Source organism: Notothenia rossii (genome assembly GCF_949606895.1).
Source record: "Notothenia rossii genome assembly, chromosome: 10".
Taxonomy (NCBI): Eukaryota; Metazoa; Chordata; class Actinopteri; order Perciformes; family Nototheniidae; genus Notothenia; species Notothenia rossii.
Genome location: NC_136908.1, coordinates 38,631,808 through 38,657,102, shown reverse-complemented (window position 1 = coordinate 38,657,102; position 25,295 = coordinate 38,631,808). Strand labels below are relative to the sequence as shown.

The 25,295-nt window shown below is 40.7% G+C and overlaps 2 long non-coding RNA genes across 3 annotated transcripts in view; one reads left to right on the top strand and one right to left on the bottom strand.

Moving 5' to 3' along the window:
- The window catches only part of LOC307021478, a 421,766-nt gene extending 411,507 nt beyond the window's left edge, over positions 1–10,259 (bottom strand). Inside the window, exon 1 of the long non-coding RNA XR_013803166.1 lies at positions 8,191–10,259. This is a non-coding gene — a long non-coding RNA (uncharacterized lncRNA). The remainder of the gene's footprint in view (positions 1–8,190) is intronic.
- Positions 1–25,295, top strand: part of LOC307021477 — a 654,272-nt gene that overhangs the window by 495,981 nt on the left and 132,996 nt on the right. The gene's annotated exons all lie outside the window — the stretch shown is intronic.

Below are 25,295 nucleotides of genomic sequence, written 5' to 3'. Positions count from 1 at the left end.
TTTTTTCAGCTCTGTTCATAGCGCTTTTAGCAGGTCCACACCAAGGGGGTTGTCTGGCTTTGATCCATGCTTTTTCCTGTTGTAGGTATTCAGCATTCTCATGTTCAACTACAGCTTTTCTATGGGCTTTCGTTGGTCCAGGCTGATCATCTGCTGGAAACAGTCCTCTCGTTTGCCACTGTTCCAACAGTTTCTCCATGTGGTTCCATGTCTTTTGTCTAAGATTTGGAACTGTTATAGCATCTGATCTGATTTTTATCCTTCCCTTGATATCTGCTGTTGAGCCTGGCTCTGCGTCTAGTCTCAACTTAGTTTGTTTTGGTGACATGTTCTCTAATTATTTATTAACTTATCAAAGATGAAGCACTAATCTTCTGACTAGCACCTTCGTTGCTGTTCGTCCGAACTTTAAATCTATTTTTTTATTTTTAGTTGCTCAAGGTTTTATTTTTTTTTTAAGTTATAGATTTTTTTTTTTTTTTTTAAGTTTTAGGTAAAATATTAATAAAGTTAATTCATATATAAAAATCATTCAAAATTAAAATATGACATTTTAAAATAAAGTTGTACCGTGTATGGTTTTGACTTTGAAATATGAATATGGTTAAAATCCAAATCTCCTGTGTACAGTGCATACCGAAATGTATGAAATTATGCTAATGTCACTCCTTGTGTTAGCTTCAATAAATTGGTGTTTGAAAAAGTATTACGTAAAGTTTCTTCTCTTATAATTAGAAACCACTTGCAATTCTATCTTGGCGATCAAGCATGTGTTTATTTATAACACTTAAAATTATACTTCACAATGTTATGGTGTTTCTTCTATTTGTGTAATAATTAGGTACTACCACCAGAGTGCGCTATTTTAATTTCCAGCTTAATCCACTAGGGAATAGCTGTTGCAAAACTGACTTGTTTTTAACAAGGAGAAACTTATTTTCCTTAAAAATATCTTTAAAATAGGAAGAACATTACACTATGGTTAAACAACACAGCACCAAAACACATTTGCCCAAAACCAGCCAATACACTTTTACCAGCAGAAGTACTTCCAAGATGGAATGCCTAGCCTCAGTGTGTTAAAGCAAACAGAGTACTTTAATTAGCATTTCATGAAATGGCGACTGCCGTGTGGTTCACTTTGAACATGAGGTCAAGACAAGATGACAACTGGTTTTCCAACCTTTGACCTGAAGAGCAAAGGGATTTGAAAAAACACCTCGTGGCTCTCACAGTGGAGTTGAAATAATGGTGGGATGATATTTTGTCTAGTAAATACAACACACAACACTGTAGTTTAAAATAACATTTCTATTTAGTTTACTATGAGAAAATTGGCTTTTTTTTATTGATATCATCACTTAAAGTTAGGAACCCTTACGCACAAGCTATAAACCTGTCCACGTAATAATTGACTTTATAGTCTACTATTGGTTAACTGTTGCTATTTGGACACGCCAAACCGGGACCAATATGGAGACCTATCAGCAACTAATAATAGACCGTCGTCTTATTACTGCACTGCTGTTGTAATTCCGATTACCGTAACCCACCTGCAATATCTTATTTAAAAACAGAACAGTTTTAACCACTGATAAAGGCTTAGACCTTAACCAAGCCTTTTCTTGAAAGGGACTTTCTTTAAAGCACTGACTTCGGTTACTTAACCCTGAGTTAATTCGCTATGCCCTGCTGGCTTTCACTTACTCGGCCCTTAACCGATTCGCTATGTCTCCAGATCTTAACAAAAATCGTCAAATGGGCTATATACCCTTACGTCATAGACTAACTACAAACGTAACAAGAGACACCTACGTGAAAACAGCAAGGCACCTATCCGAAGTACAATGTCCACACACATTTATATTTAAAATTCAACACTCACACATGGTTAATAGCATGCAGGGTTAATGGAACAAAGGGAATTTGAACTCACCGTGCCTGTGACAAAACAACGCCTCGTGGTTTTCGAGTGATTATTTTATCAATTTGGGTTGTTTTAACATTAAAATGCACAGCTATTTTCAGGATCCGCCGGCTGCCGTCAAACACACAAATCTAACATTGTCTAGTTTAATTAGTGAAGAATCTTTGTCATAACAGGCATCTTCCTACCGATTGATTTGAGCTCTTTTGTGTCGAATGGCTGCAAGCGTCTCCAGGAAACAGCCGGCTGGTTTTCTCTCCTCGGTCCGCGGAATCACGTGTCTGGGTCACCAGATTGTAAACTGTGTTCGTTATTCTCCCGTCCAGGAGAGAAGCTTTAAAAGGAGACTAAATTGAGTGCCTGTGAAAGTTCAATTGGGTACTTTAATTCAAAAAGGCGCGGGTTTGTCACAAGCATGATATTGTTCAGTCAGACAAACAGCTTTGATCCGCTCCTCGTTAGGGAAGAGAAGAGAGCGAGCCCCTGGTTTCCAGCTGCTAGATCTCCTCTGCTGGCTCCTCCTTGTCAGCCGGTTGGCGCAGCTGGGGGCCGGTCCTCCACGTCTTAATCACTCACGTTATTGCGTTTAAACAGAGGATTCAGACCTTTTACATTCAACATGTACATAAACACGCCTCTCCTCCTCATATTCTCTTTCATAACTTTTCATTTAACACATTTTACCGGCTATAAATCGTGTTTTCCGTAAAGCCTGAAGTCAAGCTACTGTTGGTATTTCGGAGATCCCTTCCGAAATAACTTTTCAAAATAAACTCTAATCACAAGCGGAAACTAACCGGAAGTATTTTCACAATAAAAGCTTGACATCAGACATTGTGCGCGAAAACTTCAGTTTTTTCAGTATAAATCAGCATTTTAACTGATGGCATGTTTAAACTAAATTATGCCATAAAACATTGATTTTAATTTCTAACACATTCCTCCGTGAAATTCCTCTGGTGCCGTGCGCTTTGATGTTCTCCGCGGGATCCACCCCAGAGGAGACATACGCCTGTGACACAGCCTCACACAGCCCGTGTGACAGGCGCTGTGCAGACAGAGGCTGCCCTAATGAGCGCTCTCTGTAATGCACAAACAGACGCTGGGAACTACGTAAAGCAGCCGTGCGTGCAATATAGCATGACAGGCCGCGGTGCTAGTGACTTACCGCAGAGGTAGACATTAAGGGTAAAATGCCACTGGCATTATATAATCACTGGCCCCACCATTGTAACCACTGGCCCGGAGCATTCGTCCAAAACAAAATCGACTAATAATGAAAAAATTAACACATTTGTTCCAATAGTAATGTATGCACAAGCTACATACTTGTACTACAACATTTGAACCATCAGTTCTTCCTCATGTTCCTCAATTGTTCATATTTGGTTTATTAAAATAATGATATTGTGGTCATTGTTCAAAAATGTCTGCTATTATTATGAGTATTTTTATTTGTATAATGCACTTTCTGCCTTCCTGTCATTAGGAGTTAGACATGTAATGGCTATGTAATTGATTTGATTAGAACCTTCATTATCCTAAACTGCTGGGACATTTCGCCAATACCTTTATATTGTCTAATCTTCACTTACTTGTCAGCATCGGTCGGCATTGATGTACAGAGCCGACAGAAGACCTTGTTTATATTGGCATCATATTGAGAGGTGCAGCCAGTGACGCGTCCTAAACCAGGAAGTAAGCTGCTGGTTCCCTCGAAAAAAAGCAATGGGATTTCTCAAAAGGGTTTTGGAAAATAGCTGGAAATAAGGTCTGTGGAAAACAAACCTTTTTGATAAATGCACGTTTTGTTCAGCCGGATAATCTCCACATGTCTACCCTACTTTTATAATGTTCAAATAATCAATCTAATCGATAGATTATAAAAGGGTTTTAGGACGCGTCACTGCACCACTAGAAGCCAACTCCATCGATCAAGCTGGCTGAAACTTTCTCTCCCTCTTCTTCTCATGCTCCCTGTCACTCTCCTTTAACTCCTCCGGTAACTTTCTTTTATTTGAAGATTGTTTTTTGCCCGGCGCTTGGCCGGTTACCGCTGGTATTAAAAACATTTTGGCGAATGGTTAGGTGGCGCGATAGTCTGTCGTAAAGGAGCGCGCTCCCGCTCACGGGAGCCTGCTCGCGCTGCGCTCCGCAGCAAACAGCTGTTTGCTTTTCACCCAACAACGACAACCGACTCACGGAACTCTATGTTGTAGCGTTGATAAACGAAACAATTTGACTAAATTGCTAGTCAAAATACCAATACCACAGGACAATTCTTTTAAAGCAATATTTTTAGTGGCCCGAGCGGGCAAGTGGAAAGTACGTTATGCTGGCCCGGGGTGTCTAAATAGTGCTTCCGGGCCAACGGACCATTTATAATGTCGAGCCCTGCCAGTTACCGGCCGGCCCACATCGTCCGACCGGCCCACTTCAGTACCGGCCCATCGGGACTCGTCCCAAACGTCCCGATGGCCAGTCCGCCCGTGCCCAGAGGGGCCCGGACCGAAAAGCTGCGAGGGGGCCTCCACACAATCAATCAATCAATCAATCAATGTTTATTTATATAGCCCAATATCACAAATGTTACATTTGTCTCAGTGGACTTCACAGTTTGTACAGAATATCAGTATGACAATACGACACCCTCTGTCCTTAGACCCTCACATCGTACAAGGAAAAACTTCCAGAGAAAACCCACAGTTTACAGGGAAAAATGGGAGAAACCTCAGGGAGAGCAACAGAGTAGGGATCCCTCTCCCAGGACGGACAGACGTGCAATAGATGCCGTGTGTAAATTGAAAAGATAATACATTTGCAACATAGGTAGTCCAAATGTTTGGAAATGCATGTGTGTATAATAGGAAGATAAATCCACGAGGATATCCATCCAGGACTTATGATCCAGGACCACAGTCACGACTCAAGATCCAGGACTCGCGATCCATGACACAGGACCGCAGGATCATCCATGACTCCGGATCCCGGCGTATATAGACACCAAAAAGAAAGAAATTCGGGGAAGCTGGGTTAATCGGAACATGAGAGTACACAGGTATAGACAGAGAGAAGGAAGAAGTAAGATGTTCCCCGACAAACTAAGCCTATATCAGCAAAACTAGGGGCTGAATCTAATCAGCCCTAACTATAAGCTTTATCAAAAAGAAAGGTCTTAAGCGCACTCTTAAAAACGGATAGGGTGTCTGCCGCCCGAACACAAACTGGAAGCTGATTCCACAAAAGTGGAGCTTGATAAGAAAAGGCTCTGGCTCCCATTGTACTTTTAGAGACTCTAGGAACAACCAACAACCCTGCATTCTTGGAACGCAATGCCCTAGTAGGACAGTAGGGTATAATGAGTTCTTTAAGGTAAGATGGCGCCTGCCCATTAAGGGCTTTGTAGGCGAGAAGAAGAATTTTAAATTATATCCTGTGTTCTATAGGGAGCCAGTGTAAGGCAGCCAGAACAGGAATAATGTGGTCCCTTTTCCTAACTCTGGTTAGTACACGAGCTGCAGCATTTTTAATCAACTGAAGCGACTTGACTGACTTCTTTGTACACCCTGATAATAAGGAGTTACAATAATCCAGCCTTGAAGTAACAAATGCATGGACTAGTTTCTCTGCATCGTTTTGAGGCAAGATATGCCTGATTTTTGCAATGTTACGTAGATGGAAGTAGGCGGTCCTTGAAATTGATTTTATGTGGGTGTTAAAGGATAAATCCTGATCAAATATAACACCAAGATTCCTTACAGTCTCACTGGAGGCCAAATTAATGCCATCCATAGTTAGTATATCTTTAGATAATTTGTTTCGTAGATTCTTCGGGCCAAGTACAATAACTTCAGTTTTGGTCGTGTTTAACATCAAAAAATGTAAGGTCATCCACGTTTTTAAGTCCTTGAGGCAGTCTTGAATTTTATTTAGATGATTAATTTCATCAGGCTTGATTGATAAATATAGTTGAGTATCATCCGCATAACAATGAAAGTTTACAGAATGATTCCTTATAATATTGCCTAACGGAAGCATATATAGTGTGAACAAAATAGGTCCAAGCACTGAGCCCTGTGGCACTCCATGGCTAACTTTGGTTTGCATGGAAGATTCATCGTTGACACGTACAAACTGAGAGCGTTCAGATAGATAGGACCTAAACCAGCTTAAAGCAGTTCCCTGTATGCCAACTAAGTGCTCTAGTCTTTGCAATAGGATATCATGGTCGATAGTATCAAATGCAGCATTAAGATCGAGCAAGACAAGAATAGAGACAAGTCCCTTGTCTGAGGCTATTAGAATGTCATTTGTGACTTTAACCAGAGCTGTCTCTGTGCTATGTTGTGTTCTAAAGCCAGACTGAAAATCTTCAAATAAATCATAGTTTTTTAAGTAATCACACAGCTGTTTTTCGACTGCTTTCTCAAGAATTTTTGAGAGGAACGGAAGATTAGAAATAGGTCTATAGTTGGCTAAAACCTCTGGATCGAGGTTGTGCTTTTTAAGAAGCGGTTTTATCACTGCTACTTTGAATGATTGTGGAACATAGCCTGATAATAAAGACATATTCATAATATTTAATAAAGAAGTGCTAATTAATGGAAAAACTTCTTTTAACAGCTTAGTTGGAATCGGGTCTAAGATACACGTTGATGGTTTAGAAGAGAGAATCATTGAATTTAATTGTTCAAGGTTTATGGCTGAAAAGCATTCTAGTTTACTATTTAGTGTAATATTAGAACTTACGTTTCCGGGAGCTGTTGATAATACTATACTGGTCAAAGGCAAGAGGTCATTGATTTTGTTTCTAAGAGTAAACATTTTATCGTTAAAAAAGCACATAAAATCATTACTACTGAGTGCTATGGGAATAGAAGGCTCAGTCAAGCTGTGGCTCTCTGTCAGCCTGGCTACAGTGCTGAAAATACATCTTGCATTATTCTTATTCTCATCTATTAATGAAGAGTAGTAGGCTGCTCTCGCTTTACGCAGAGCTTTCTTAGATTCATTGAGAGTAATATGCCAAATTAAACGAGATTCTTCAAGTTTAGTGGAACGCCATATCCTTTCAAGTTGTCTCGACTTTTGCTTTATTTTGCGGGTTTCGGCATTATGCCATGGAGCTAATCTATGTTGTTTTATTTTCTTCTTTTTCAAAGGAGCAACAGAGTCTAATTTTATTCGCAGCGCATCTGTAGCACTATCAACAACATGATCAATTTGGGGTGGTGTACATTTTGTATAAGTTTCCTCCCTTACATGCAGACATGCTATCGAGTTAAGTATTGGTGGAATCTCTTCCTTAAATTTGGCTATAGCACTAACAGAGTTTCTGCTGCAGGAGCTTTTGACTAATGCTTTGTAGTCTAGTAACAGTACTTCAAAAGTTACTAAGAAATGGTTGGATAAAGCAGGATTATGCGGTTCGACTAATAGTTGCTCAATTTCAATACCATAGGTCAGAACAAGGTCGAGAGTGTGATTATAGCAGTGGGTTGGTTTATTTACACTCTGACAGAAACCAACAGAATCTAATATAGAGTTAAATGCAACAGTAAGGCTATTTTTATCATCGTCAACATGAATATTAAAGTCACCTACGATAATTACTTTATCTGTTTTAAGTACTAAAGTTGATAAAAAATAAAAATTCTGAATAAGGACCTGGTGCACGGTACTCTGAAACAAATAAGATTGGCTGCAAAGTTTTCCAGGTCGGATGCGTAAGACTAAAAACGAGGCTTTCAAAGGAGGTATAATTAAATTTTTGTTTAGTATTGATAAGTAAACTTGAGTCAAAGATTGCTGCAACTCCACCTCCTCGGCCCGTGCCTCGGGCAATATGAGTATTGATATGGCTGGGTGGAGTGGCCTAATTTATGCTGACACATTCTTCATGTCTTAACCAAGTTTCAGTGAGACAGCATATATCAATATTATAATCTGATATTAAATAATTTACCATTATTGCTTTAGATGCTAGAGATCTTATGTATAAGAGACCACATTTAATCTTCCTGTTTTGTTGCACTGTAGTAGTTGTTACATTTACTTTTATTAGGTTATTATGTATGACACCTCTATTATGTTTTACCTTAAATTGTCCTTGGGCAGACACACACACCGTTAATATTGGGTATTTTATCGGGTTCGGGATTCCTATGGATGACTGCCTAGGAGAGAGCGCAGAGAAGCGTGTAAGACTGCGACTCTGCCTCCTGGTCTCAACTCCGGTTTATCATGGATTAAGTCCACAAAACCCTGAAATGTTTGCCGAAATGAGATTTGCACCTTCCAAAGTAGGATGAATGCCATCTCTCTTAATCAGACCAGGTTTTCCCCAGAAGGCTGTCCAATTATTTACGAAGCCCACATTGTTTGCTGGGGCCCACCAAGACAACCAGCGCTGAAATGATGACATGCGGCTATACATGTCATCATTGATCAGATTGGGGGGGGGACCAGAGAAGATTACGGTGTCCGACATTGTTTTAGCATAACTACACACCAACGCCACATTAAGTTTGGGGCATTCTGATTGGCGTAAACGAACATCCTTACCACCGACGTGAATAACAATCCTACTGTATTTACGTTTATTTTTAGCCAGCAGTCTAAGATGCGCCTCAACGTCGCCCGCTCTGGCCCCCGGGATGCATGTGACTGTGGAGGCTTCGGTCTCTAAATTCACGTGTCTCATAATAGAGCTACCAATAACCAGAGTTGGCTTCTCAGCGGGTGTCTCGCTGAGTGGGGAATATCTGTTGGATACGTGAACGGGTTGGTGGGGACCTGCGGGTTTCGCGTTATGCCCCTTCTGAACAGTCACCCAATCTCCCTGCTGCTCGGGAGTTGCCGGGGGACGGCTAAGAGGAGCTACCTTTTGCCGGTCCGCACCGGCTAACATGGGCTTTACTGTCGCTGAGTTATTTTCTAAGATGCGGAGCCGGGCTTCTATGGCTATGATTCCCGCCTCCAACCTAACAACTATTCTACATTTAACACATGTATCGGTACCAATAAAGGAGGTAGGGAAGTAACCAAATAGCACCCGAGGGTGGGGAAAGAGCCATGGCTAGCTATCAAGCTAAAGTAGCTACCGTTAGCAAACCCGAAAAGAGTGTAGGCAACTGTGGAGTTACAGTCGCTAAATCAAGGGCTTGGTCCACAGAGTAAGACTCCCGGACTAGCCAATCATCCTCGGCTTCAGCAGCGAGAGCGTCCGCTCTCCATTGTCTGTGGGCCAGAGGGAGACGGACACAATGAGTGCACGACACCTGGGGAGTGAGAGCCGCGTTTGCATGCTCCAACCCCCGGCAGGACTCACACCGTGAGCTCCGGTCGTAACTCATATGTCGGGTTGACACCGGGCCCCCGCCCTGTCCCTGTCCCCCGTCCGGAGGAGAGGGAGGATGGGGCCAGGGGAACCACTAGGAATGTTTGCTTTCTGGTAAACAGCTCTGAAAAGAGCTTGTGCCTGTACAGTGCTTCTGCAACGGAGTGCTGAAGAAAAGTGGGAGCAGATTGTAGGGACTACTTCCTATTTATACGGAAGTGAGTCCGTAAGTGGGGCCCACTTCATAGGTGGGCATGGATTAAGTATGTCAGTGCTGCACACGTGCAGTGGGATTACCCAATAGCGATAGCCTTAGAGGGCGAAGCCTTATATGAAATAGAACTTAAATACACACAAGACTAATCCCACAAACAAGACACATGTGAGAAGGGAGGAGAAAACACAGGGGCAACATGGTGAACACAATTGGGTTATCAGGTAGGAGGGAAAACAAACAGAAAGCAACAGGTGAGGAGGGAGGAGAAAACACAGGGGCACCAGGTGAACACAATTGGGTTATCAGGTAGGAGGGAAAACAGACAGAAAGCAACAGGCAAGACGGGGTGAACACTTTTCAAAATAAAACATGAAACCAAAGACAGAAAAAGACTAAACACAACACAGACAGATCGTGACAAGTGTTATGCTGAGTGCCATGAAGCTCCATGTCCCCCATGAAGTGCAGCAAAAGAAGACGCCACACCTCCCAACTTGTCCATCTCCATCGAGGGATCGGCGGTGCTTGATGAGGGTGAACGCCTGCCTTCTGCTCACGGACATCATCCATGCAATGAACTTAAGTAACACATCAAAGTTTGATGTTTTGGTGTTGTTTGGTTTCTTTCCGTTAACCGTCAAGTGGGAAATAAGTATATTTTTTGTGTGTTCCTCTTAGTATTCTAAGATACTGTTATGTTTGGCTGTGAAAAAAAAATGTTATTATTATGAAGGGGCAGACCATCTAATTGTATTTATTTTGTTTTTTTTAGAAAGGGGCAGGTCACATAAGATTTTATTCTTCTCCCTGCTTCTTTTCGCTCAATGGTAGAGTCATGTTTTTTGGCAATTATTGTACATTTGTTTTTGCTTATCATGAGCGGGACAAATAAAAATGAAATGAAATGAAAGTTGAAATACGCTTCTGTCGTTTGCAAAAATCTTTCTTGAACTTAATTTCCTCAAAATGTCTCTTTAAAGTTCACGTTTTTGCATCAGCAGTGGTGTAATGTTGAGGTACTTGAGAATGTTCTTTTCGTTGCACTTTATACTCCACTACAAATCAAAGGGAAATATTGTATTTTATGCTTCAATATCTTATATAGAGTTTATAAAGTATAAGGTTCTGTTTTTTAATTTAAAAAAAAATGTAAATATTGTTAGAAATCCTTGAGCTATTACGTTCTCAAGGGTTACTACAATTACTACAGGATACTTTTTACGTGTAATACTGAAGCATAATCATATGGGCTAAGAAGAGTCTCATAATACACACATGCACACAGAAGGATTCAAACTTGTATTTCATGATCCGCAAAAGGATTCACACTTGTATTTCCGGATCCACACTTGTGTTTTTCAATGCGCACACAAATGTGTTCCCTTTCATATACATGTAAATAAAATCCAAATACAGAAAAAAGTTTTACATATGTATTTTTGATCCTCACATATTTGTTTTCCGTTTAAATCCCCTGACAGTCAGGACTAGCAGAGCAGCGGAGTTTGAGAGGAGAGAGCGGACGGTCTCTACTTTTTTCCTGAAAAATGTGATGAAATGATCAAACTGCTCCTCTGTGGTGTCTTTGTGTAGCGGAGTCTGAGGTTTGAGGAGATGGTTTATGGTGGAAAAAAGTAGCTTGGAGTTGCCAGGGCTATTGTTGATGATGGTGGAGTAGAATTTTGACCGTGTGTCTCTGAGGGACTTTGCGTAGGCATTTTGGTGGTCCCGGTATGCCTGTCTGTGAACAGAGAGGCCTGAAGCCTTGAAGCGCCGCTCGAGGACACGCCCCGCTGTCTTCATTTTTCTCAGCTCGCAGGTGTACCAGGGGGCTGAGCGTGAGAAAGTGACTGTTCTGGTTTTGACAGGGGCGTGAAGATCCAAGAGACTGCTCAGAGATTTATTGTAAAAATCCACAGATTCATTTACTGATGTTGGAGTTATTGTGGAGAGATGCTTTAGATCCGAGGTCATGGTGTCCGGGTTGATGTTTTTCAGATTTCTGAAACGGATTTGACGCTTGGGTTTGGTGTGGGGTAGCAGCAGTGGCAGCTCCATTGAGATGGCCTTGTGATCCGACACAACTAGATCGTAAACTGATAGTTTACTAATGGGGGCAGAGTTTGTGATTGCAAGGTCCAGTGTGTGTCCCCTAGATGATAAGTATTGTCAGTGAGAGGGGGGGTTTACATTTCAATCCAAGGCATTCAAATGAGAATAGTACAGGCAGAGGCAGGGGGGACAGTTCCAGTTATTTTCTGTGTATTATTGCTAAGCCGACCACCACGACCAGTGCTGCGAAATGTTTCCAGGTAGCTGTAGCCAGTGGGACAGGCTTCATTTAGGGCACAGTAAACTTTTGGCTGTTGCAACATTTCTGTGAGGCACATAAAGTCTATTCCCTTGTCCATGATGTGGTCTTGTATGAATGCCGATTTGTAAGGGATTGTGCATTAAATAGTTATATTTTGGCTGTAGATGAAATGCTGGGTTTCTGTAGGGTCCGCAGTAAACTATGATCCACTCCACGTTTTCCGCACAGCTCAGTGTGTAGTAGTCTCGCGGCATTTCCCATGCAATTTACACCGAGAGCGTCAGCGCTGTGATGACGCGGCAGACGTGCAACAGTGGTCCAGATGGAAGGAATGGATGATACAGGCGGGCACGGTTGGTTGTAAACAAACTTTCTACGAGAGCTTCTGTGGATGTAACGAGGTCGGCGTAGTATTCCAAGTTGTTTGATGGCTGAGATACACGTTGGGGTTGTGTAGTTGTTGAGACTCAGCAGTTGCGGGATGGAATACTTTGACATCATGCCGGTGGCCGCAGGTTCTCGCCTAGAACTAGCCGTTAGCCATAGACAGAGGTTGAAGACTGTTTGGTAGAATGAGATGTTGATCCATAGCATGGCAGGAGGAGAAGAAGCTGGGAGAAGCAGTCTGTGTCAAAGCAGGTTAGTCAGCAGGCTGTTCGAAGGCTAACTGTGGAGGCAGCTGTCCTAGCCGGCTAGCTGTGGAGGCAGCTGCACTAGGGCTAACCGCACCAGGATAGCTGAAAGGCTGTCCGGGAGATACTTCACAGTAGCGATGGTAGAGGAAGGGATACAGTCAGCTAAATATAAAAGTTAGTCGTTGAAAGGTAACAGCAACAACAAAACAAAACAACTTAAACTGGAGCTAGTGAGGAGAAAGCGGTGAACAAGCAGTGCCAGCGTCCATCTTCCTCTACTCCATCTTCACCCACGACTGTACCCCACTATACAGTTACACATCAACTTAATAATGAACATGTGACAAAAAAGAATGTTCATCTTCCCCACTCTGTCGAGGGGATTCCAGATTATCCAGGCTGAGGAACCTGGACCCTCAAACCCTCAACCAGTCATCTCTGAGAGGCCCCAAAAAGAGCCACACAAAGGAACCCAGGACATTGACTGGAGTCAAAATGACATGGTTGGAAGCTGGTGCGTCATTACATATGATCAAGAGCTGTACCCTGGAATCATTTTGGCAAAAGATGAAGCCAATGTACAAGTGAAGTGCATGCACCATGCAGGTCTGGGAAAAAACAGGTTTTACTGGCCCACCCGCGACGATCAAATTTGGTACCTACTGGATGATATTGTGAGGCTCATTCCTGCACCCCAGAACGTCACATGTCGGCATGTCGAAATTCAGAAAGACATCTGGGCAGAACTAACTAAGTCTAATTAAATCATTACTTATGTGTTTATTTACCTGTTATGATCCTGTGTTTCTTCCTGTTTGTTAAGTTTGATGTTATCAGTTTGTTAAGTTTGTTGTTATCTGTTTTTCATCAGATATCCTGTTTATTTACCTGTTATTGTTCCTGTGTTACTTCTTATTTGCAGCTATTTGCTTAAGGAGAGGCTGCTCTGCTGTTTTTCGTCAGATATTCCTGAGATGAAATGTTATCGACATGATCCTGTGATTAAATAACATTTTTTATATGTATGGATTCAATAATTTCCCCTGCCAAATCCACCTACATACAGTCTTAAAATAAGCACGTCTCCTGAAAAAATATTCTATTGTCAAACCTGTTACTCTTAGAATACTCTAAATATATAATAAATAAAAAGAGCCAAATATAAATATCTTATTTTAAGGTTAAGTAAAATATAACAATACTCCCCATTAGGAGGATTTTGGATAAGATTTTAAACATATTACCTTTTTCATGATTTTTCCTAAAAAATTACTTACAGTGGCTTGGCCAATATGCGTTTGAGCATATCCATCCATGTAAAAAAAATATATTCCTTGTTATTTTCATTTATACACACTCTGAATGTGAACAGGGATGATGTATCTTTCATAATACACCAGATTTAATTTGAAATGTCACTTCAAATACTTTACAATACAATTTGGTGTTGGTAACGCGATTGACAAAACACATATTTGTATGTTGATTATTTTCAGAAAATAATTAAATAATAAGATAGCCTGAGATGGCACCACATATTTTTCTGACAGGTAAGAGTCTACTCAAACCAAACAAGTCCTTAAAGACAATAAAAGTAATACTTTGAAAATCTGATTTTCAGAATGGAAAATGGCACGTTTTCATAGAATGACCCAAATATGTCACACGCACGCTCTGTTGACTGGCGCAGCAGCGCGGATGCGATCAATTGCTATAAAAACACTCTTCTACTAATACAGACGGTGTCACTATGCCGGCGGATGTGGCCGTTGTTGAAGCCTCTTCAGGCTCCGCATCGGCAGGCCTCTCCCTCGGTGTGGAGCTGTCAAGCTCGACCCTAACGCCGCTTACAGCCGGCCAACTAAAAGTTGTTTTCCGTTCACGTTGTCATTTTTAGACTCCTTCGCTTCTTTGCTTGTGAATCCAAAAGCTGTGACGCTTGGCTGTTTTCGTTTTGCCATATTTTTTTATTACACAGCCAGAGTTAAAAAAATATCAATATGAACATTTCAAATACCGCGCCGGCATCACCGCCATAACCATAGCAACGTAAGTAAGAATGCAGCGCCGCCACGTACAGATGGCAACACCCAGACATATTCACAAATATAAAACAAATATTCAGAAACTGTAATGAACAATAACTATTATTTATTTCAAGAACTGTTATTTACAGAAACTCAACATTTCTAATCTGTGTGACACAAATATGCACGATTGTTTTGGGCTCCCTCTATTTATCTCAAAGTCAGCCTTCAGGGGAGCTCCCCCTAGCTCCCCCCCATATCGAACAGTGTCTGTGGCTGAATGGCCAGCGATTAGGTGCGGCGCATTTATCATAGGTGATCAGAGCTAACTGCCTGCCGTCAGATTTCATTTAAAAAACAGATCTGATTTTAAGACTATTTCTGCGCTCATAAAGAATGATAAGAATAAGAATAATGCGTATTGAACTGGTTTCATTAATTAGTGAGTTTATTTAACACTAGAACCGCCAATCGGGTCAATTTGTGTGATGTGTGTTGTGTGTGTGCAATGTAACTTTTTTTCAATAAAATATTAAAGTCTCCCAGTCCGTGACTTTTCCTGAAAGTGTGTTATGTAGCACCCTATGTTGTTAAAAATTGCATTCTAATAGCGGGATTTGACGGGTTTAGGTAGGCCTATACAAAAACCTCTGGCGGTTCTAGTGTTAAGGTAATTAGGTACAGTAGAAGCCCTTTTTTATCAGTAACGAATTTAGCAGTTGAACATAAAAGTCAACTAACTGAGGGTCACTTGCAATGACAGTGTTGTGTCTAACTGTAAGCTTGTCACTCAGAGTAACCTACCGTTAATGTAGCTGCTGGAGAAGAAAGATCAAGGGGGGAGGGGGGGAGAGAGCTGTGGTTGATGGGCCATTAGTTGTGTAAATACACAGCTGAGAGCTGCCGTTTCATTCAGACTGTTTAAAAAACTGTAACAACGGACTATTTTTTTTAGCGGATGCATGTCAATTTAAATCAATACATACAACTATTTTTTAAATCAATACATACAACTATTTTTTAAATCAATAAAAACATTTTCTAAATCCATAAAAGCATTTCAATTAGGCTAATATTGGGAGTCATGTCGTTACTTTGTTGAGAATGTGGCCGTGTAATAAGCGGGATAATTTGCAGCGACTTGTTCCTTATGGGGAAAATAACACCCGTCATGTGTGTGTAGAGGTGTGTGTGGTTAAAACACTTTCATGAAGTGAAGGAATTTCCTTCTATAAAACAGCTGTGGGCAGCAGTGAGTGCCACGGACATGAATTCATAGATCAAGGCAGACTGGTGCACACACTCTCCTGTCCTGCCAGGCGACACGCCCGTTCTAAGCCGTGTCCCTCACTCCTCACATCCCAAGCATCCCCGAAAAGCGTATTATGTTGTTACATCTCAGATGTTATGTTTCAGTTGTTCTCTGTCTATGTTCAGTGATGCAAACTTGTCACCTTTCGGCGAAATTCGCCGTTTTGAATCCAAAATAAGTAGTTTGTGTGATTCATGTAGATCTGCAATACAAATATTTTTGGGGTATGGGGGGGGCTGGGACCCGGAGTAATCTGCGGCCGTGAGCTGTTATGTGCCATCATGACACGCATGGTGTTCTTTTTTTATATATTATAATGAAGTACGAGCTGTGTGCTCGAGTCTTCCTGCCTGTCGGCTCTGCTCATGGATGTATAATAAGGCTCTGCTGCTCCGAGATGATGGTCTAGCTTCAGCAGCTACATTACCTACGGGTGCGTTTGTTAATAATAACTGTGCGTCCGGAGTCACTGTGGCACAGACTGGACCGCTGGTGAACAGCTGTTAGAACGGGCCGTTCAGGTGTTCAGAGCAGAGCTCCCTGTCGGAGCGGCAGAGCGTGATGTGAACTGAAAAGTTTTTCTGTGGCAATATTATTTAAGGGATCGTTGAGCGAGCTAGCTAGCTAGCATACATTGTCACTATCTGCTAACGTTGGCTTTAGCCTTCTATTTCTAATAGTTTTTTTCATAGGCTATAAACAGAGGTGGTATAAGTATATATATATTGTACTTGAGTAAAAGTAGAAGTACTCAGATCCTGTACTAGAGTAAAAGTAGAAGGACTCAAATCTTGTACTTGAGTAAAAGTAAAGCACTCAGGTCTTGTACTTGAGTAAAAGTAGAAGCACACAGATCTTGTACTAGAGTAGGGTGACCAGACGTCCCCGTTTTCCGGGGACAGTCCCCGTTTGTAATGGCCTGTCCCCGGTTGAAACTGTCCCCGGAAATGTCCCCGTTTTTTAGTATACGTTAAAAACACATAGCAAGGTGAAATCAAACGTTTCATGTCAGGAAACACTGGGTAAACAGACTGTGGTCCAGCCAGCCCCCACTTCGAAAAGCCAGCCCGCACGTTATATTGCGGTGCGCGAATATGCATTACGGTAGAGGCCTGTAAAAGCTGCCTTCAAAATAAAAGCGTTTACTCGGTCAATAACAAATATACCTAAAAAGCACACCAAACATATTCATATATACTGGAGCTTAAATTAAGAAATATGTACTATATAATGTGATCGATAATAATTTAAAACAAACTACGTATAACTACAACATTATAACTGAGTGAATGTAAAATGTAAGGATACAGTTATGAAGACATATCTGACATTTCCACTGGGTGACTATTTAAAATGTATGCTGTTTAAAATCTGAAATTAGATCTATTGTTGTCCATCTATATTTTGATTATTATTTAATGGAAACTGTCCATAATCAAAGGGTCATTCAAAGTCAATCAAATACTTATTTCACTTCAGGGTGATAGCAGGAGACCCCATCTAATCAATCAGAGAAAATCAGGACAATCTGATATAGAATTTCAAAATAAAATACTTTTGAAATCTCATATATGAACTATTGTCCTTCTGTTTTTATACAAGAATAAAAAAAAACTGTAAAATTATCAAAGACTTATTTCACTCCAGGGTGATAGCAGGACACCCCATCTAGTCACTCAGAGAGAATCAGGACAATCTGATATGTTGTTTCAAAATAAAAGACCTTTGAAGTCTCATATATGAGCTATCATCCCTCTTCTGTTTTTAGATAAGAATAAAACAAAAACTGTCCGGTATCAAAGACTTATTTCACTCCAAGGTGATAGCAGGACACCCCATCTAATCACTCAGAGAGAATCTGGACATTCTGATATACAGTTTCAAAATAAAAGACCTATGAAGTCTCATATATGAGCTATCGTCCTTCTGTTTGTATCCAACAGTTCAAATGTTCGAATTACATTGAACCAGAATTGTCCCCCTTTTTTCTTTAACAGTGAAGAAAATTGGTTATGTTAATATAATTGAACGCAAAACTCAAATTGTCCCCGGTTTTAAATTTGAAAATCTGGTCACCTTATACTAGAGTAAAAGTAGAAGTACTCAGATCTTGTACTTGAGTAAAAGTAGAAGGACTCAAATCTTGTACTTGAGTAAAAGTTGAAGCACTCAGGTCTTGTACTGTACTTGAGTAAAAGTAGAAGCACACAGATCTTGTACAAGAGTAAAAGTAGAAGTACTCAGGTCTTGCACTTGAGTAAAAGTAGAAGTACTCAGATCTTGTACTTGAGTAAAAGTAATAGTCCCAGAGTGTAGGAATACTCTGTTCCAGTAAAAGTCCTGCATTCAAAATGTTCCTCAAGTAAAAGTAGAAAAGTATTATCATCAACATATAGTGAAAGTAGCGACAGTAAAAGTAGTCATTGTGCAGATTGGTCCATTTCAGAATAATATATATGATATGTTTTATAATGATTGATCATGAAAGTGTTCTCAAAGCTGGTAAAGGTGCAGCTAGTTTGAATGACTTTGTATACTGCAGGGTAGCTTGTGGATTTACTCCAGGTGGAACTAAAGTCTGATTTAACACTTGATTATATTTCACTTAATTAATCCAGATCTGTGAAGTAACTAAAGGTATTAAATACATGTAGTGGAGTCAAAGTACACCATGTACCTCTGAACTGTAGTGGAGTAGAAGAACAAAGTAGCAAAACATTGAAATATTTAAATAAAGTACAAGTATCTCAAAATTGTGCCCAAGTATAGTAGCCTACTTGTGGAGTTTATGAACTTAGTTACTTTACACCATGTGGCTATAAAGATAGAAAGACTAAGCCCTGCACAGAGGCATGAAAATACATTTTCAAAATGCTCAACAGTGCTGCCAAAATTATAAACTGACTGCTACACAATTTAAAATAAATGCTTTTATATATTTATATTAGATGTGACTCTTTGGCGTTTCTGTTATTATTAACACTGCTGCTTTAGTTGTTCTGACTGCTAAAATCCTCTGTCATTCCGTGGGGTGGGGGAGCCGGGGGCTCGGATCCTTGTCACCTTTTTCATACCTGATGAGTTTGCATCCCTGTATGTTAAAAAGCCTCAGTCACCTTAAAGAGCCTGTGACACGATTTTCCCCCATCATCCAAACCCATCAATTTGAGTAAATATTGTCCCCTTGAAAACCGTTACTGAACTGATTTTGGATATTTGTACTTTGATAACCATTAATCTGCCCTTCAATGTTGACCATTTCCTGGATCTTCTCTGGGATTCTTCAAGTCCCGCCAAATTATGGGTGACGTCAATGCGGGCACAGCGCTCCAGCTGCACCGTTCAGGATCCCAGCATCTGCATGTAAACGCACGATGGCGCACACAGCAGCAAGCTCAGACAGCGATGACAGTTTAATTTTGAACGTGTCTGAGAGCTCATATGAGGCTGAAGGATCGGTTTATTTTGTATCTGTTAGAAGTTTAGGAATTACGTGCGTCAATATGGGCGATCATGCGGTCATGTAGCCAGTGGTGGACTGGGACTAAAAATCAGCCCGGGACTCTCGACCGGCCCACTTCGGTACAACTAGTAAATTGTCAACGGGGGGAGTGGGGGATGTGCTAGTGACTTATCCGACCGGCCCACTTCGGTACCGGCCCATCGGGATTCGTCCCGATGGCCAGTCCGCCACTGCAGCCCACGTAAACTGTCAACGGGGGGAGCCTCGCTGCGGGGAAACGGTGGACCTAGTGTCCCGATCGGAGTGGGAATAATAATAATAATAATAATAATAATAATAATAATAATAATAATAATAATAATAATAATAATCTGTGCATTTTATCCATTAATTTCCCCAACATTGTGGTAAAATAAAACACAGGTTTAATCCATGTTGGTGTACTACTACAACCAGTGGTGTAGTGGGGATGTTTAACTGGGTGGACGGGGTGGTGGGTGGACGGGAGACACTATGGACGCGCTCGTGAACTGTCAACGGGGGGGGGGCTTGGGGACCTCTGTGTCGCCTGTCAGCGCAACTTACATGATGCCGTTTAGACAATATAATAATAAAGGGCGGTGCCGGCTGTCAGCGAACCGATCCGGCCTTTCTGCGCAACTATCACTCAAATGCGGGACATAGTTTCAATGTGTGGGACGCGGGACAAATAATACAAATGCTGTGTGTGCAGTCCCGCACAGTGCGGGACACCTGGTCACCCTACACACACAGTTCTGCCCCTCACACACACACGCTTCAAATCAAGTTGCATAAATGCTTGAGCTACGTTTTTATTATAATTACTGTGAAATCTGTCTATTATGTTTTCGTCATTATTACAACAAACACACACTTGCAACTGATAACACTGGCAATGATTTTAGATGTATTAGACTATTTAAAAAAGAAATCATGCTTCAAATAAGTGGGGGTACGGCGTACCCCCGCATTCAACGCCCACTACACCACTGACTGCAACTACAAAAAGCTAAGGTTTGTTTTCTCATCAGGAAATGCAGACCGGCTCAAACTAAAGATTTTTACATCATCAGCCTCACGATCATTTAATGTATCATATGTTCGCCGAATTGACATGAAAGCACTAATAAATGTAGTTTCATCCACTTGAGTTTACAAAAATAATCGATTTGTTTTTATATCACATCCGACGGGAGGAAATTCAGCAGCTCTCACTACCGATTTGTAATCCTAATTTAATCATCATCTTCACCACGATCATTTATGTTTATGTTCGCCGAATTGACATGAAAGCACTGACAAATATGAATATACTGTAGTCAACTTCATTAAAACGTTATTAACGTGCCTAAACTCAGTAATTCACCATTTCTACGCATGACAACACACTTTGTCCGTGTTTGGCTCTCTCGCCGCACAGTGAAGCGTTCCCGCATTGACGTCACTTCCGGCTTCCCCCAAAACCTCAAAATGAGTCGAAGGAATTTTCCCGCGATGTTCGAAATTATTGATATTTATCGGAACGGTATCGCTTTTTCTTTTTTAAACTGACGTTTCGAGATTACTAGTAGCCCACTATTTCATTGCACAACAGTTGTTGGGTTCGTGTCACAGGCTCTTTAATTCATCTAATAAAAACATCTCAGGTCAGTAACACTCAAAGCTAAATGTGCAATACCATGTTCAGCTATGTTACTATTTATAATGTTATTGTTGTTACATCAGAAGATATACATATTGAAATGATTTCTTAACTTACAGTCGGCTATTTTTTACAATGTGTGTTGGAAGGATTTATTAAATTACAATGAATATTGTCATTGTTGAAGGCTTTTAGAGAAGGGTGAACTATAAGCCTGAATTACATAACATTTTATACCTAAAAACATAAAAGCCACAATAAATAAATCACAATTATTCTAGTTATTTTTACCTCCCGTATTGCTTTCAACCCACCAGCTTTTATGGTGTTGTTACGTCACTAACTGTAAGCTTGTCACATACAGTCTATGGTCACTCTAGATGGTATCAGTAAAATGTATAATCTACAATAAAATCTCGTTTAAAATTGTTTTACGATGTCTAAAGTTACTGATAAGTGACATGTTTCCTGCCTGGCCGCAGCGAGTATCATTACCCTCTCTCGTCCGGGCGGTAGAAAAGAGCCCTCAGCCAGAGCAGCTGCAACCAACAAGCTGACTGTTGCTATCTGTAAACTATGCCGCCGAAACATAATTTCAGCCAATCAGCGTCGTCAGATCTGATGCTCAAAGGGCGCCCTTTCAGCGCCCTGGCCTGTGTGTCTGTTTAGACTCGTATCCAAGGTGACGCTACAGTAGGGGATGGCTGCGTCTGCAGGTGTAGACTCCGGCGCTAGTGGATCGCCGGAGCTGTAGATTAACATTTGCATGCTTATTGTAGCTGTAAGGGTAATGCCTGTAGCACCATGGAGCATATGTGTGGGCTGGACCTGTATTTTACAGGAAAGGAGTGATCAGAGGGTCGAGTTGTCGATTCTTGTTCAGTTGTCATCTTCCTCACCCTCTCAGACTTTGAGTTGCGCGCGCTGCTAAAGAGACGCGCTACCATGGAAACCAAACAATGGTGTACCTATATTAAAGTCCGAGTGGAAACAGTCGTGAGTAAATCTGATTTTGTCAGAAATCGGGAGAAATGCGGGATTGTCCCGCAAAAATCGGGAGGGTTGGCAAGTATGACACACACACACACACACACACACACACACACACACACACACACACACACACAATGTTCGTATTTAGTCTCCTGATTTTAAATGCCCTAGTATGGTTTTGTCACCATTTCCATAGCCCCACCAAAAATATGTTCATCCAGCCGCCACTGGATATCAGGATTGTTTTTGTACTCCAAATATTAGGCGAAATATGTCACATTATATAATGACAGTCATTGAGTCATCATTTTGAGAAAAAGGCCTTCAAAGTTTTCTCTTCTCTGGAATCCATCGATCTGATTGATTATTAGCGGAGCAAATGATAAAAATACGACGGAGGGAAGATATTTTCATTTGGATTACTGGTCTGGGGGAAGCTCACGAGTGTGTGTGTGTGTATACGTGTGTGTGTTTGTGTATTTTTGCGTTTGTGTGTATTGCGTTTGTTTCCCGGGGAAAACCCTCACGAGAAACACCGGCTGTTGTTATGCCTGCTGTGACGTTAAATTACTCCGTTCTCCGCTTGTAATTATGCCGTTACAAGCTTCAAAGTTGTATTTATCATCTGAATTTGCCAAAACAAGTTTAATATTCTGAAAGCCAAGACTTTGTTTAATTGGAAAACAGATGAAAACAAACTGTAACGGATCCTGCCGTGTTATTTATGATTACTCTACGCTTACATTCATAATGTCAGCCGGAGGGAGGGGGGGCGGCGCTGCGGAAGAGCAGATTGCCTGTCATCTTCCCTTTACGAGCTTAAAGAATGTATTTATCGTATGAGTTTGGAAATAAAAGTTTCATAATCTGAAAGCCAAGACTTTGTTTGTTTGAAATCAAACAAAACACCCGAACCCCGAAAAAATAGTTTTTTACGCAAATCCACGTTTAATTTGAAATGAGCCGTTGCGGCTTCCGACTGATTTCGATAGAGCGGGTCACATATGATGTTTGTCAATGTTAAACAATCATTTCCATGTAAAAAAAGTCACAGTTTGTCGTAAAACTGTTGAAATATAAGACTATGAAAAATACGCAACTAGAAAGACTACAAATCCCAAATCGCATTCTGGGTCGCGTAAGTGATGTCATAGGCGATAATGCTCCAAGACTGGTTGCGACTCGCAATTAAAGCAAAGAAGAAGAAAAAGATCTCATAACTGATTTATTCCCTCCAATAAATATAAGAGATTGCTCCAATAAATTCACTTTTACAAGATGCCTGTGTGCTTTGTACCAGGTTGTAATCACAAAAGTGATCATGCTCGTTCTGTCGCTTCCCGTCTGGTGAAAGGACCAGGACCAAACATATCAGGTAATATACATGTTTTGCATGGAACATAGTCAAGTTAGCTACCTAGCTAGTAGCGAGCACGTTAGTTAGCATTACATTACATTACTTAGCCTTGTCATTTGTATTAGCCTTAACATGAAGTAAACCAAAATGTTAAACAGTAAGAGTAGTCATGATGGTAAGTATTTTGTGAAACATTTGAAGAGTAGCCTATCACCCCCTCCACCAGGTGCTAAGGGGGCGGGAGGTAGCCTAACGCCACATTAGCATATTTTCTACTTAATGCTATCTGCACAAATGGTTAACATTGCACATTAAAAGATCAGGCAGTTCAGGGAGAGTCGAAGGAAGGAAGGCAGGCAGCTTTGCATGACTTTCTTCTGGACGTGTTTCATTGTGATGATAGTGAGAGTGAGTCAATCTGTTTGTTGGAAAGACAGTAGTTGAGTGATTACTGAGAGAAAATTATTAAAAGAGATAATTATTAAGTGTTGTTACTTTAAAGTGTTGTTACTGACCTTTTTCTCTTTTATTTTCTTTACCTCACCTGTAACTGCTGAGACCCTGAGGAACATGCACACTGGACTGACCTGCTCTGGCAACCTGATTTCCACTGTACGTAATAGTATTTGGTTATGGTATATTATTTATATACATCAAAGGCACAATGCACCCCCCAGAGACACACATGTATTGAGTGTGATATTTTGCATTGGTCATGTGAAATCATCTTTACATACTAGAAAACTGTAGGAGCGGCAACTTGTTTTGAAATTGAATTTTTAATATCCGATAATAAAGTTGATCTGTTTTCTTTATTCTTCTCTCTTCCCAGCTCCATCCATCACCCTTCTCTGTTCCTGCAGGTCCTGCTTGCTAATCAATATTCATATATTTTGACACAATTACAAATAAAGTCAATGTATTGTATGACATGAAGTTGTGCTTCATTCTGAGTCAATAATAAATTCATTCTGCCTTCAGCTGCAAAATTATTGTGGACTGCACCGACATCCATGTAGCAGCCCCCCCCCCCAGTAAGATGAACCAAGCAAAGTTGACACTCAACATACAGCTGTGCTCTTAAGTTTACATGAAGAATTTGTGAAATATTGGTAATAACAGGTTTAAATGATTATTAGTAATTAATTATATAATTTTCTCATTGTAGACGAGCAGACAGGGAGCCAGATGAGAAAAGCAGAATATGCAGCTGCCATTTTCCACATGGAAAAGAGAATGGGCCACGTGTATTTGAGTGGACAAAAGAGAAATCCCAAATACAAAAAATAAAATTATACAATTTACAGATATGTATACAAATATATATATCCTATATACACCATGTATAATGATGGTGTATGATGTAGAAGGAAGTGTGGTAGATAACAAGTAAATATAGAGTTACATACAGATCCATGTTACAGCAAAAGATGAATAACTAAGAAGCATGCAGTATAATAATAATAATAATTATATGCAACAATTAAATAACTGCTCAGCATCTCCACCACAATCCCAATCTGCTGTGTCCTGTTTTCCTCCCCTCTGCATAACACCCCATCACACATACGAAACACAACGCAGAGTCCGAGGGTGTTAAGAGTATGTTTATTTAAATGTCCTCTGCTCTACTGGCCAACACAGGGAGCATATGCTGGGTGTAGAATTGTTCCAGGAGGAGGAGATGAATTCCATGCCATGCAGGGTCTTTGGGGATGGGGATGATGATGATCGCCTCCTTCGTGGTCCACAGTAGCAGAGACTCCGGTCTGTGATGTGCAGCTGTTATATAATATACAATACATTTTTGAAAAACATTTGATCAACAAAAAAGGATTTGGTCAGGATCTAGAGTCAGTGTGTAGTTTATTAATTAATCAATGCTCTCTACATTAGGAAAACACATACCAGTGTACCAGAGGGAGTCACACACAGCTGTGCCTAGATAACCAAACAAATTGACAAAATAACCAAAATCCTTGAATCTACACACAGCAAATAAACTCAAATGACACAACGAGATGTAGTCGATATAAAACTGTCCGCTT